The following is a 12681-nucleotide window of genomic DNA, read 5'->3' as shown; positions in this document are numbered from 1 at the left end:
TAATGGCGATGGTACCGCTAGTACCCCAAAAATCGGGGATGTGATACTTTTTAACTCTAATTCTTATTCCAATTGAGGGCTATAACTATCCCTTACTTCTCAACTAGTAAAGCATAGAGAAGTGATAAGAACCGAACCAAAACTATAGTGAAATAGCTTGCAAAAGTTGAGAGTTCACTTGTGAAAGTTCTGTAAAGGGGTGATTGATCTTTGCCTTTCAAGAAAGATCAATAGTGGAAATCGGTGACCTCATTCGAGGAGGTGTCGGTAGTGGATGTAGGTCAGATGATCGAACCACTATAAAATTCGTGTGTTCTCTTCTTGGTGCGTACTTTACTTTTGTTGCATTCTACTTTACTTTATTGCAAACGGTCCAATCCCCTCCTCTCTACTCACTTACAAACTTATTTGAGTCAAACGTCTTTTCAAAATGGTTTACGTCGAACTAAGAGTTTCATCATATGAAGTTTTTTAAAATTATTTAAATTTATCATTTTTATCTGTTGTACAAATTCACCCCCCCTTTTAGTGCCGCTCTCATTTTGGTTTGAAATCCAAGAGAGATGACGTTTGCCAGCAACCAAGAGGGTCACTCAATCACATGTTCACCTATGTTCAATGGGACGGACTACACCTATTGGAAAACTAGAATGAGAAATTTTCTAATTTCTATGGATTTTGAGTTATGAAATATTGTGAAAAATAACTTTCAAAAGTCTTCTCTTTAATGAACGATTGAAATGAGTTAGAGAAGAAAACTTTCTCTTTAAATGCCAAGGCTATGAATGCCTTGTTTTGTGCTTTAGATAAAAATGAGTTCAATTGAGTGTCTATTTGTGAAACAGCTTTCGATATTTGATACACACTCAAAATCACTCATGAAGGCACTAATAGAGTAAAGAAGTCCAAAATAAATCTTTTAGTCCATTCTTATGAATTGTTTCAGATGAAACCAAGTGAGACTATTGGAGATATGTATACCCTATTTACGGATGTCATCAATGGTCTAAAAGTGCTTAGTAAAAGTTTTTCTAAATTTGAACTCGTTAATAAAATATTGAGATCCTTTCCAAAGAGTTGTGACTCTAAAGTAACGGTCATTCAAGATGCCAATGATTTAAATAATTTCTCTCTCGAATAACTTATTAGGTCATTAATGACCTATAAGATGACTTACAATGCTCATGAAGAGCTTGAAAATAACCTTTCAAAAAATAGGAAGGATATGACACTAAGAACTCATGAAGACCACTTAGAGGAAAGTTCAAACAATTTATAAAAAGAAATAAATCTAAAAATAATATTAAAAATAAAATTGAACCCAAGAAAGAATAAGTTATATGCTACGATGTAAGAAGTCAGAACATTTCAAAAGCGAATGTCCCCCAGTGAAGAAGAAATAACCAAAGAAGAAGAAGATAATCAAAGTAATGTGGGATGATTCAAGTGATTCCGAAGAATAAAGCAATAAAGAAATCACCAACTACATACTAATGGCCATCAAAGATAAGGTAAGTGGTTTATTAGATGTAAATTTATCTTTCAATGAGCTTTTAAGTGTTTTTCATGATTTGTTCGATGAACGTAGAATAATGAGCAAAAACTATAATTTTTTAAAAAAGGAGTATACCCTTTTAAATAATGAAATTAAAAAACTTAAGCATGATAATATTTCATTGCCTCCATGTACTAAGTATGAATACTTAGAGACACTTGAGAAGGAAAACTTGCTACTCAAAGAAACTCTAGAAATGTTTAAGGTTGGTAGCAAATCCTTGAACATGATCATTGCTAATAAGGGTCACATTCATAGAAGAGGCAGAATCGGATTTGTGAGTAGCTCTCATTAAAATCCAACCACCTTTATTAAAGGTCCTACCTTGTAACATCTCCCATTTTTGAAAATTTAGTAAAAGATTTGTTTGTAAAAATAAGGATTATTTAATAATTATTTTATATTAAATGATATTATATTAAAAGTTTATGGTTAGGGACCTAAGAGTAAATATTAGAAGTTTGATATAATTTATGATGACACCTAGCCCCGTTCATGCATGCATGACACCTTGCAACTTTTGCATTAGCCAAAAAAAAAAAAAAAAAAAAAACAAACCTGAGGAGTTGCAGCCAACGTGAGTTTGAGAAGAGAAGGGAAGAAGAAGAAGAAGAAGAAGAACACGAAGAACAAGAAGAAGAAGAAGAAGAAGAACACGAAGAGATTAAGGTTTTTCATCAATTTTCCCACATTTGGGATTCAAATAATTTTAAGACAAGTGTTCTAACCCCATCCCACAATAACATTAATCTCTATTTCTATTTTTATTCTGCAAAATTTGAGATATTTCAACTAAGAACCAGACCTTCTTTCGTTTTGATACAAAGCCATGAATCTGTAATTTTTTGGTAATCTGACCTCTATACAATGTTTCGGTCATAACATTTTGTAATAAACTCTGATTTAGACAATAGATTCTACGAAACAGGGACTGAAATTTCTAACCTCTTGTTGCTTAACTACTTATAACTTTCTGCTGTGAACTCAGATTCATACAAAGTATGATTTATTCGAAGCTAGACTCAAAATTGTTTCTGTATATATCTGATTTGAAATTTTTGGAGTACAATGGCTAACTAAAACATCTACTTTCATTGACCCTATGGATTCAGTAAAACATAGCTAATATTTTCAGACCTTTCGCTATGAAATTATCTATAACTCCCTGTTGTAAATTCCAATTCTTGTAAAATTGATTTTCCTAAAACTAGATTGACAAAGCTTTCTAATAACACCTATTTTGTATAAATTAGGGTATAATTGGTTATCCAAATAGTTCATACAATGTTCCTATCAAATTCCGCTAGAATCGAGCTTTGGTCGATTTCGGCTTTCCTTATTTCTTCTCTTTGGAAATCGATTTCGACAAAAACTCTTACTTCAGTTAAGCTTTACATTATTACCTTAAATTCCTGTATACTTTTGTCCTTTATTTATTTGTACATTTGCAGCTATCATCTAAAGATCATGTTTGCATCGTAATGATTCGGCATATGCATCCTATGGTTCCGCATTTGCTTTCGATATGTGCCTCTTCCAGTTTCATTTCTTTGGACATTGAATTCATCTAACTTTCTTATTTTAATTGAGCTATATGTGATTTCTTAAAATCCTTGTATGCACTTGCTTTTGTTTCCTTTCAAATCTAAATACATTTGTGAAAGATTATGTTTGTATCGTATTGACTCGAAAGGCATATATACATTTCGTTGTTCCGCATGTGCTTCCAATATAAGCTAATTTCATTATTCATACTGTCCCTTTGTACTATGGTGTTTATGGGATAAATGTGAACCTTTGCTAGAAATGGTAAAGGGAGTTATGCTTAGAGCCCGCGATGCTCTGTCGGTCCCCTATGATTTCACTCAGACGTGGGTGGATGGAGCTCCCAGACGTGGGAGACTTATATTTGGTGGTCATTCAGAAATGGATGGACCATATTATGTTATGATCCCACTTCACCTTCTATGTGTTTGATATGATATCTAAAGCTTTGGCTATGTTTCTATGCATGCTTTGGATAAGAATGAAATGAATGCATCGTCATGTGACATTTGAGCTTCTATTCATGTTTTGTTCTTTGATATGTTTCCAAAATGTTATAAGTCTTTGTTATACCTTGAAATTACCATATGCCATGGATATGCTCCTTTTGTCATTGATATGCTCCAATTACTCTTCCTCGATTATATAAACAAAACATGCTTCGAACGAAATGACATCGTAATTCTGCATTCAAACAACATATGCTTCTGTTTCATCTTGTATCTCTACTTTGTATTTTTGATACCTTATTTGTTTGAAAAACTGTCCTCTTTGCTATGGATATGTTAGTCGCTTGCTGAGCTTTATATGCTCACCCTGTTGATATATAAATTTTTCATGATAGCTTATCGCTCGCTAAAATATATAGTTTGGGTTGAGGCAGTGGGAAGCTAGAAGATTTTGGGGCAAATCTTTCGTACTTGATATGTTGATGTTGTATAAGTTCCTTTTGTGTGTAGCAATGACAAATCTAGATTGATGTATCCTGTAAATATTTGAAAAGTACCTCTTATGTTATGATTTTGGGAATGTTTAGTTAAATTTATGTAATGAATGATATAAACATGTGGTACATGTTGGTTTTGTAAATATATAGATTCTCACAACTATGGATTTATGATGTGGTTATGGTTTAGTTAAGTTGCCTCTGGATTTTAAGAATCATCTAGTGATATGATGTATGATTATAAACTGCACAGGTTTTGTGAATTGTGGATTGTAAAGGTGAATGACTTGAATGTTTTTTTCTTAGTGACCTCAAATATATGATTGGATCCTGGATTGTTTGTTAAATTATAATATTATTAATTTTGAGTTAGGTTCACACCTCCTGAATGAAAATTAAATTCAAGGGGGCGTGACATACGTTGCATGTATCACCCTACATCAAATGCAACTTTTGTTGCAAATTGGATATGTTGCTTATAAATGTCCATTTAAGAGATATAGTCTACACAAATTTATTTGGGTTCCTAAAAGAAACTGCAAAGAATTCCATACAAAACGATTAGTTGAGTAGATCGATTTTTGAAGCACCCAAGGTCAAATGGATACCTAAAAACATATTTTTTTATAGAAATATATACCATCACAAACTATGAGCAAGAGATAGTACCTTGATAGTGGATGCTCAAGGCATATGATTGAAGATCCATCTAAATTCTCTAAGCTCACTAGCCTAGACGAAGGTTATGTCACATTCAGAGACAACAATAAGGGTAAAATCATTGGCAAAGGAACCATAGATAACAAATCCAACTTTTTGATTGAAGATGTGTTGTTGGTTGATGGCTTAAAGCATAATCTCTTGAGCATTAGTCAATTATGTGACAAAGAATATATCATTAGATTTGAATCCAATGCTTGTATTATTAAAAAACCACACAAAAATATATCTATGATTGCCTTCAAATAAAATAATATATACACTATTGACATTGATGATCTTTTAATGAAATGTGTTTTTCGATTTTGAGAAATGATGCTTAGCTTTGGCATAGGAGATTAGGTCATGTTAGCATAAAACTAATCTCTCAAATCTCATCTAGAGAACTTGTAAGAGATATTCCTAACATTCAGTTTGTTAAAAATAATGTGTGTGATGCATGTCAACTAGGAAAATAAATAAAATATAGTTTCAAATCAAAAAATCAAATAAGCATCTCTTAACCATTGTAATTGATCTATATGGATTTGTTTGGACCAATTGATACAACAAGCCTAGGAGGTAGCAAATATGCCTTTGTAATTGTAGATGATTATAGTAGATACACTTGGACATACTTTTTGGCACACAAAGGTGATTGCTTTAAGTGTTTTTATAAGTTTTGTAAACTTATTCAAAATGAAAAAAGCTTTATGATTTCATCAATTCGGAGTAATCACGGTGATGAATTTCAAAACTATGATTTCTGAAACTTTTGTGAATATAATGGATATAACCATAATTTCTCTACTTCGAGAAATCATCAACAAAATGGAGTAATAGAAAGAAAAAATAGGAGTTTACAAGAAATGATAAGAACTATGTTGAACGAATATAGTCTATCCAAATATTTTTGGGCCGAAGCCATTAATATGGCATGCTATGTCATTAATAAGATTTTAGTAAGATCATTACTTTGTAAAACTCCTTATAAATTATGGAATAATAAAAAATCCAATGTTTCATATTTAAAGATTTTGGTTATACATGTTTTATTTTGAATGAAAAAGATGTCTTAGGAAAGTTTGATGCAAAATTCGATGAAGGTATTTTTCTTGATTATTCTTCTATTTCTAAAGCCTTTTGTGTTTTTAATAAAAGAACATTAGTTATAGAAGAGTCTATTCATGTTGTCTTTAATGAAGTTTCCGAATTGAAGAAAAATAATTCTGATGATGATCTTAATTTTGATGCTTTGAATTTGAATGAAATCTCTCATCCAACTAGCAACTTGGATACATCTTCTTCCGAAACATCCTTACCTAAGGAATAGAAGTATGTAGATGCTCATCCTAAGGAGCTAATCATGAGAGACACATCAAAGGAAGTTCAAACTTATTCTTCTTTTAAAAATTTTTGTGTCAATACCGCTTTTCTATCTCAAATTGAACCAAAATGTATTGATAAAGTCTTGAAAGATGATTCATGGGTTATTGCAATACAAGAAGAGGTAAACTAATTTGAGAGAAATGAGGTGTGGAAGTTTATTCCGAGACCTAATGACTATTTAGTTATTGGTACTAAATGGGTCTTTAGAAATAAGTAAGATGAATTTGGTATCGTGGTTAGAAACAAGGCTAGATTAGTAGCCAAGGGTTTCAACCAAGAAGAAGGTATCGATTATGAAGAAACCTTCGCTCCTGTGGCAAGATTAGAAGCTATAAGGATGCTCATTACCTATGCTAGTAGTACTAATTTTAAGTTATTTCAAATGGATGTCAAAAGCGCTTTCTTAAATGGGTTTATTTATGAAGAAGTATATGTTGAACAACCACCAGGGATTTGAGAACTCTCTTTTTCCAAATCATATGTTTAAGTTAACTAAAGCTCTTTATAGATTAAAGCAAGCCCCAAGGGCTTGGTACAAGAGATTTAGCTCTTTTTTTATTCAAAATAATTTTGTTAAAGGCAAGGTCGATACTATATTATTTATTAAAAATTTTGAAAATAACTTTATTGTTGTTCAAATTTATGTCGATAATATTATTTTTGGTTCTACAAATAAATTCTTATGTGAATCGTTTGCCAATAGTATGAGCCAAGAGTTTGAAATAAGTTTAATAGGTGAACTAACTTTCTTCTTAGGCTTGTTAGGATCAAGAACGACACTAAGAGGGGGAGGGGGGGGGGGTGTGGGAGGGTGAATTAGTCAAGCGGATAAAAATGATCAATTTAAGTGATTTCAGAAAATTTCGTACGATGAAAAAACATTAGTTCGAGGAGAACCGTTTTGAAAAGATGTTTGGCTCTAATAAGTTTGTAAGTGAGTAGAGAAGAGGGGATTGGACAATTTGTAATGAAGTAAAACAGAATACAACACAAGTAAAGAAAATAAGCAGTAAGGAAAGAACACATCGAAATTTATAATGATTTTGTCGTTGTCACCTACATCCACTTTCGATTCCTCTTTCGTTGAGGTCACCGACATCCATTAATGGTCTTCATTCAATAGGTAAAGACCAATCACCTCTTTACAATGCTTTCTCCCTTTCACAGGTTTAGGAGATGACCCTTACAAGCCTTACACCTCTTCTTAGATGATTACAAAGCTAAAGAGAGGTAGGAGGAGGACTCTTTACACTTTTATAATACTTTTACACCCCAACACTTAAAGATTTTTTAACACTTTAATTACATTTTGTTACCCTTTCATGCAGAAAAGGGTGGGATATTTATAGGTCATAATGACTTCAAAATTGGAGCAAGAAAAGTGTCTCATCTTAGGTTTTCAGAGTATTGGCGGTACCATCGCTAGTATTGGGTAGTACCATCGCTTGACACTCTTTAACACTAGATGGTATCATCGCCCAGTCTGGTGATACTACTGCTTGACAGAGTCTAGGAGATTGGGCTTTGGTGGTACCGTCGCTTGACAGGGTGGTACTGTTAGGATCGAGAGCACTAAGAGGGGGGGGTGAATTAGTGCAGCGGAAATCTTTCAGCGATTAAAAATGAAAGCTGCGTTTGTTTGATAGAAACTATTTTGATGCAAAAGCCGATTCTAAGATTACTTATGATTGAGTACAATTTACGTCTAAACACAGTTTGCGTCTAAGCGCAGTTTATGCAGTTTGCGTCTAAATGCAGTTTGTGTCTAAATGCAGTTTGCGTCTAAATGCAGATTGCAACTAAGCGCAGTTTGCATCTAAGTGCAGTTTGCGTCTTAGGCTTAGATTGCGTCTAAGCGCAGTTTGCGCAGTTTGCGTCTAAGCGCAGATTGCGTCGAAGCTCAGATTGCGTCTAAGCGCAGTTTGCGTTTAAGCGCAGTTTGCGTCTAAACACAGTTTTACGTCAAAACGTAGATTCGGAAAGATTTGAACTTAGACACTCGTTCGTAAAAGCGCAGAAGTCAGTTTGCAGTTATAAATGGAATGTAAACGTAAACTGCAGAGAAACTCGTTCGTAAAAGCGCAGAAGACAGTTTGCAGTTATAAATAGAATCGAAACGTAAGTGTAAACCGCAATGTAGAGATCGTACGAAAACACCGATTTACGTCTGAATGCAGATTCGGAAAGAACAGAACTTAGAAACTTGTTCGTAAAAGCGCAGAGAGCAGTAGCTATGTAGGAGGTTTGCAGTAATGATAAAGTGCTCAAAATGAAAGCAAACCAGAGATTTAGAGTGGTTCGGTCAGTCTTGACCTACTCCACTTTTGGCTTCCTCCACCGACGAGGTCACCGACGTCAACTAGAGGCCTTCCTTCAATAGGCGAAGGCCAACTGCCCTTTTACAGTTTCACTCCTTTTGACGGGCTCAGGAGACAACCCATACAGAACCTTTCTCTCCTCTCTTTACAACTCAAGACTTGAAGAACAGAAAGAGGAGAACTTTTGGACTTAACACAAATTTGAGCTCTTAGAATCACAGAAAAGATCTAGAATTCGGTGTAGGTTTGTATCTCTTTAGTGCTGAATGGGTGGGGTATTTATAGGCCCCAACCCAGTTCAAATTTGGAGCTCAAAACGATTAAATCCCGGAATTCCGGGATCAGGCGGTTGCACCTCCTGACTGGAGCGGTTGCACTGCCTAGCAGAGCTCGAAGACTGAGCCCAGGCGGTTGCACCTCTCTGTCAGGGGCGGTTGCACCGCCTGAGTCTGGCTCAGAGACTGAGCCCCAGGCGGTGCCACCTCCTGACTGAGGCGGTTGCACCTCTCTTGCCAGAGCTCGAAGACCGAGCTCAAGCGGTGCTACCTCTGTTAGGGGAGGTTGCACCGCCCAGTCTCGCTCGGAGACTGAGCCCAAGCGGTGCCACCTCCTGCCTGGGGCAGTTGCACCGCCCAGCTTCGCTGGGAGATCCTCTCCTGGGCGGTGCCACCTCCAACCCTGGCGGTGCCACCTCTTTCACTATTTCAGCTCACTTGGTTTGGCTCCAAACTTGGTCCAAACCAGTCCGAACTTGGGCCTAATTGACCCCTACTTGGGTTATAGGATTAACACCTAATCCTAACCCTAATTAACGTGCTAACTATGATTTTAAAGACATTTTCTAAGCTATTACAAAGTCCGCAAGTCAAGACTTCTTTTGGCGAGCTTTCGGCAAACTTCCGGCGGTCTTCCGATGAACTCTCGGAAACCATTCTGCGGACTCCCGGCAAGCTCCTAGACTTCACGATTTGATCTTAGCGAGTTCCAACGAGCTTCTTCGGCAAGCTCTGATCTTTCTCGGTGAGCTCCGCGAACTTCCAACGAACCTTCCGGCGAGCTTCCGAAAATCCTTCGGCAAGCTCCAAACTCATTCTCGGCTAGTTCCAGTAGCATTCCCGATGAACCTTCAAACTTCCGTCGAACTCTCGAACTTGCAACAAATCCTTCGCGCTTGACTCCGACACTTTGTTTCGCTTTATGTCTTCATCGTTATCATAGTTAATCCTGCACAATTAAAGCAAAACTTCGATCGAGACAATTAATCCTAAGTAATTAACCAAGTTGTCCGGCATGTCATTGGTCCCTCGACGCTTCGTCTGATTCTTCGGCGCATCGTCCTCTCTTGCGGCCTATTGCCCAATCGGCCAGTTGACTCCGCAACTCCGATATCCTTGGCACAATACCCGCTCTTCTTGGCCCGATGCCCGAGTCTACGGCTCGAAGCCTTCTGTCGATACGTCGATCGATCCACCGGCCCGACGTCCAATCTTCTGACATGTTCTTCCGGTACAACATGATGTTCCTGCTTTAATTGTCTCATCCTGATCGAAGCACCCTGCGTCACTCAAAACGCAGATTAAATCATAAACATATATCAAGTAGTTTCATCATCAAAATACGAGATTCAACAGGTACCACCACTTGACAGTAATAACTACTAGTGGTACCATCGCCCAGACCACTTGGGAGGTTGAGCCTCAGGCAGTTCCACCGCTCACCTTGGGCGGTGCCACCGCCTAACAAGGTTCAACAACCTATTTGAGCCTTGAATCTGGCCTAAACCAATCCAATTATGGGCCCAATTGGCCCTTAAAAGGGTTAATGTGATTAGCTCCCAAACCTAACCCTAATTGTGTGCTAACTTTGATTTTTATGGCATACACTAAATAAAACAAGTTCGATAAGTCTAGGTTTCTTCCGACGAGCTTCCAGCAATCTTCCGACGGACTTCTGATGATATCTCGACAATCTCTCAACGGACTCCTAGCAAGCTTCTGGACTTCATGATGATCTTCTTGGCAAGTTCCGACAAGGTTCTTCTCAGTCAATTTTGGCAGCATTTCCGACGAACCTCCGAACTCCCAACGAACTCTCGAACTCCCAACTAAATCTTGATCTTGACTCCAGTACTTCGTTTTGCTTTATGCTTTAATCGCTATTGTAGTTAATCTTGCACACTTTTCTCAACATATAGATTGGATCAAATAATTTACCAATTGATTTCATCATCAAAATCCGAGATTCAACAATCTCTCCCTTTTTTATGATGATAATCATTTGATGATAGAGTTAACCTTAACTCTCCCTATCTATATGCCATACTTGAGAAAAGATACTCCTAAATTCAAGACATTTGAATTCAAGTATCAAACCGATAAGTTATATACATTTAAACTTATCGACATGCACATCATGATACTAGTCATAATTTACATCTCAAAATACGATACCATGTATTTATCATAATACAAATGATCTTAAGGCATGACATCCATTTTTAAGTCCAATGATGAAAGACAATCATCATTTTCAAATATAATACGAATTTCAAATATGAAATTTAGCAAAATTCAAATTTCAATAAAAGATGATAATTCATCAATCCGAGGTATGATATCAATTGTAAGTAGGAAATTAAGTGTGATAATCACAATGATAGATATTATCATTTTGATATGAAATCAAGCATGATTTTAAGAATGAAACATTTTCAAATATTCATGCCACGTTACGATACGTTTCAAGCATTCATACGTTTCAAGCATTCATGATACATTTCAAGTATCTATGATACATATGATGCATATGCAATATATTTTGATATTTTTCAAGTATTTGCAATGTATTTGATGATTCCAATCATATTTTAAGCAATCACAAAACATTCAAGCATTTACGATAAGATACATTTGGTACATTATTTTAAACATTCATAATGTCAATTTATCATCAATTTGCCATATTTATCTCCCTTTGTCATCAACAAAAAGGGAATGAGCAATCGTTTCAAGCAAAGAGAAGGAAAGGTTCATGAATAGTGCATTTATCAAGAAGAATCAAAATATTGAAGGTTCATGAATATTTTATGAGATAAAATCCATCAACAAAATCCATTTCTCAAAAACAAAATTTGCAAGAGTGAAATCTGTGAGAGATGTATTTGTCAATGAATCTATGAGTGAAGGAACTAAGTGTATAAAAAATCATTAAGTGATGGATCAAGGGTATGAAGTAAATTTGATACATAGTTAAGAAGAAGATAGAAATTTCGAATTTCATGAAAGATTTATTTGCGAAAAAAATGAGAAAGTCTGAAAAAAATATACAACAAACTCACTCATTTGGATAATTTAACATCCCTAACTCTCTTATAATAAAATCAAATTATTCTTCATTTAAAGGTTTTATAAATATATCGACTAATTGATATTTCGTATCAATTAACTCTAAAGATATGTCATGGTTCTTAACATGATCTCTTATGAAATGATGCCTAATGTCAATATGTTTAGTTTTAGAGTGTTGAATAGGATTTTTTGTTAAACATATTATACTTGTGTTATCACATTTTATGAGAATATTCTTAAGGTAAATTTTATAATCTTATAATATATTTTTTCATCCATACAACTTGTGCACAACATGCACCAGTTGCTAGATACTCACCTTCGATTGTAGATAATGCAACTGAGATTTATATCTTCGAAGACGAAGAAATAAGTGCATGACCTAAGAATTGACATATTCCGGATGTGTTTTTTCTATCTTCTCTACATCCAGCAAAAGCTACATCGGCATAAGCAATTAATTCAAAGTTTTCAGATTTTGGATATCATATTCCTAGATTAGGGGTTCCTTTAATATATCTAAAAAATTCTTTTAACGGCTTTAAGATGAGATAGCTTAGATTAGATTGAAATATAGCACAAAGTCTTACGCTAAACATGATATCCAGTTTAGTTGTGGTACCACTACGTAGTCTAGTGGTACTACTGCTTGATAGAGTCTCAAAGACTGGGCTCTAACGGTACCACCACTTAGCAGTAATAACTGTTGGTAGTACCACCGCCTAGACCACCTAGGAGGTTGAGCCTCAAGCGGTTCAATACCACCGCTTGACAAGGTTTAGCAATCTATTTGGGCCTTGAATCTAGCTCAAACTAATCCAATTATGGGCCCAACTAGCCCTTAATAGGATTAATGAGATTACCTCCTAAACCTAACCCTAA

The sequence above is a fragment of the Musa acuminata genome, chromosome BXJ2-10 (assembly GCF_036884655.1).
Source record: "Musa acuminata AAA Group cultivar baxijiao chromosome BXJ2-10, Cavendish_Baxijiao_AAA, whole genome shotgun sequence".
Taxonomy (NCBI): Eukaryota; Viridiplantae; Streptophyta; class Magnoliopsida; order Zingiberales; family Musaceae; genus Musa; species Musa acuminata.
Note: the sequence above shows the minus strand (reverse complement) of the source record.